The 3595-nt window shown below is 41.1% G+C and overlaps 1 long non-coding RNA gene across 2 annotated transcripts in view; it reads right to left on the reverse strand.

Annotated features, from left to right (window-relative positions):
• Nucleotides 1–3031: 3031 nt before the first annotated feature.
• LOC149976068 (uncharacterized) overlaps nucleotides 3032–3595 on the reverse strand; it is a 3901-nt gene continuing 3337 nt past the window's right edge. For both annotated transcript variants that reach the window (XR_016487997.1, XR_016487998.1), the window contains exon 2: nucleotides 3032–3595. This exon is cut by the window's right edge and continues 1543 nt beyond it. This is a non-coding gene — a long non-coding RNA (uncharacterized LOC149976068).

Consider the following 3595-nt stretch of genomic DNA (forward strand, 5'->3'; position numbering starts at 1 on the left):
GAGTTATAGATGTTACAGTCTTCATCATTATTAAATCATTGTTTTCTTTAGTATTTTTCAGACAACATACAACAACCCTAAAAGCACCAACAGGCCAATGATCTCTGGATAGAGTTACAGATATGACAAACTCTTTAAAGACTTGATCAGAGTGTAGTTGTCACACACACACACAACTAAATACACAACTTGTTTTACTGTAAAATAGCATTGTATCTGGTCAAACACATTTTTTACCAAAAGTTTACGAAAGTTTGTCAACAGGCTGATTGGTTAGCTATTTGAGCCAGTAAAGGGGGCTTTACTATCTTTAGGTAGGGGAATAACTTTTCCTTCCCTCCAGGCCTGAGGGAACACACTTTATAGTAATAGTCATTGTTGATAGACAACAATCATTGTTTCACCTCTTCACACTGACTTTACGGAATTCAAAATGACAATGCTTGTCTTTCATCATTTGGTCAGATATACTTGAATGTGTAGTGTCTGCGTTTGTTTGCTAAATTTGCCAATGAAAAAAATATTAAATTAGTTGGCAATATCAGTGGATTTAGTGATGAATGAGCATCTGATTCAATGAATGATGGAGCAGAGTTGATCTTTTTGCTAAAAAGTTAGGGAATACATTCTGAAGGTGGGAATACATTCTGAAGGTGTGAATACATTCTGAAGGTGTGAATACATTCTGAAGGTGTGAATACATTCTGAAGGTGTGAATACATTCTGAAGGTGGGAATACATTCTGAAGGTGTGAATACGTTCTGAAGGTGGGAATACATTCTGAAGGTGGGAATACATTCTGAAGGTGGGAATACATTCTGAAGGTGGGAATACATTCTGAAGGTGTGAATACATTCTGAAGGTGTGAATACATTCTGAAGGTGGGAATACGTTCTGAAGGTGGGAATACATTCTGAAGGTGGGAATACGTTCTGAAGGTGGGAATACATTCTGAAGGTGTGAATACATTCTGAAGGTGGGAATACATTCTGAAGGTGGGAATACATTCTGAAGGTGGGAATACATTCTGAAGTTGGGAATACATTCTGAAGGTGGGAATACATTCTGAAGGTGTGAATACATTCTGAAGGTGGAAATACATTCTGAAGGTGGGAATACATTCTGAAGGTGTGAATACATTCTGAAGGTGGGAATACGTTCTGAAGGTGGGAATACATTCTGAAGGTGGGAATACGTTCTGAAGGTGGGAATACATTCTGAAGGTGTGAATACATTCTGAAGGTGGGAATACATTCTGAAGGTGGGAATACATTCTGAAGGTGGGAATACATTCTGAAGTTGGGAATACATTCTGAAGGTGGGAATACGTTCTGAAGGTGCTGTAACTTGTAAACACCACAAGAGTGAAGTTCAACTGTCGTACCCCATCAGAACCCAGCATGTAAACTTGTTTTACTCTGTTGTTTGTAAACAATGTAATTGTAAACAAACATTGTATTAGTCCTTGCAATCATAGCTCTGTCTATGAATTTGAGTGTTTGCATTTCTCCAGGTCAATCCCTCAGATTTTTATAATAACAGAGGTGGGGTGGCCGCTTTGTCATTGTTACAATTAAGGACTTGAGCTTTAAGATAAACATTTTGTAATAACCTACATTAGAACCATGTCCTCCCTGAGCCTCTGTACCCTGAGACCCCTCCCTACCTCCAGGCTCAAACCCGACACCCCAACCTGAGCACGCCGTTCTGCACCTCCCACCCTGAGAGAAATATGCCTGAGGCAGTTTGGGAAATCACCTGGCATTTCCAGCTTTAGGCTACAGGTTATTAAAACATAACTGCATTGCTCCATCCCACTATTCATGGTAGGCCTACCCTAAATACATACACCAATACCTAATGTGCAATTGAATTAATTATTCATAAAGAAATGCTTGTCTGTTGCATCAAATGTGAGTGCATTTTATAGGCCTGTCCTCCCTCATCTACAGAACCCAGGCTGCTCTCTCTGGCACCCTTTAACCTGGATGAGAAATGTATTGTTGATGAACTACAGGCAGTATTTAATTGGTCAAAACCTGCTATAGTTTAAATGTTACAACTCAAAGTGTGATGCCTTTTGGTCAATGTCTTGAATGCAACAGTTTATATTCTACAGGAGACCTGAAAAACTCTTCCTCATTCTCTAACCCTCATCCTCCAACCCTCATCCTGGCTTCAGACCAGAGATGTGGTTGTTTACACTTCCCCTTTTTAAAGGACTTGGTTTGGAAAGTCCCATCACTCTCCTGTTTCAGTTCAGCCAATAGGAAAATTAAATTCAGAGTTGTTCTCAATGTATCACCTGTTGCCAGGGAGAGGTGTAATTATAGGGTGAGATAATGAATCACAGCAGACTATAGAGGACACTGAGGTTGAGGCAGGAGGACCACAGTCTCCCTCTGCTGGACAGAAGGGTACATTACAACTACATGTTGGTTCATTTCCTTCATATAAAATCCCCAGGTTTTCACTATAAGGTTGAAATCTGGGGTTACGTTGGGATTTCAAATCCTACCGCTTTCTCAATTCATCACAGATTCAGCTTCCATGTTCTGTTTCCTAACGGTTAATAAACTAATTTACTTAATGAACCTTGATTTACAACTAAAGTGATGTTTAAAATGTACAAATGTAGAATCAATGCACTGCTGCAGTGAGGTCATTTCAGTTTAAATTACCCACTGTTCAGCCAATGGCAGAAGGAGAGCCTGTATGGACGCATCACTTGTTGTCAAGGGAAGTTTCCTTTTCAGGTTCAAGTAGAGGTGTCCTATGCATACCAATGTAGAATGAATAGTTCACTAAAATGTCCTTACAGATAGTGCCTGACCTGTATAGGTGTGCAGACAAATATAGCAGAGGTAGTTAACTGAATTATGCCTTAAAAAGATGAGTAAACAACTTGTCTGAGACCTGTAAACCAACATACCTAGTCTGGTACACACTTGTTCAAGGTCACCGTCATTTTACCCCAGATACCAAGAAAACATCAAACCCAACCTTAGTAAACAGAGACACTGAATCATGACATGTTTAATTGTTTATTGAAAAGCTTGTACCAAATTAAAGGTGTGTAAAATATGTCCCAGTTAAATAGGAGACCTGAAACTACAACGATGACAGAGCAGAAAATGAAGGGAGCTGAAATCAACCATATAACATCGTATCAATGAGACATGAAGGAGGTTGCTTTCCAGGGGTGTTATGTCAGGACAGGGGTGTGATGTCAGTACAGGGGTGTGATGTCAGGACAGGGGTGTGATGTCAGTACAGGGGTGTGATGTCAGTACAGGGGTGTGATGTCAGGACAGGGGTGTGATGTCAGGACAGGGGTGTGATGTCAGGACAGGGGTGTGATGTCAGGGGTGTGATGTCAGTACAGGGGTGTGATGTCAGTACAGGGGTGTGATGACAGGGGTGTGATGTCAGTACAGGGGTGTGATGTCAGTACAGGGGTGTGATGTCAGTACAGGGGTGTGATGTCAGTACAGGGGTGTGATGTCAGTACAGGGGTGTGATGTCAGTACAGGGGTGTGATGTCAGTACAGGGGTGTGATGTCAGGACAGGGGTGTGATGTCAGGACAGGGGTGT

Source organism: Oncorhynchus mykiss, chromosome 17, assembly GCF_057628025.1.
Source record: "Oncorhynchus mykiss isolate SJ-2025 chromosome 17, ASM5762802v1, whole genome shotgun sequence".
NCBI classification, from domain to species: Eukaryota; Metazoa; Chordata; class Actinopteri; order Salmoniformes; family Salmonidae; genus Oncorhynchus; species Oncorhynchus mykiss.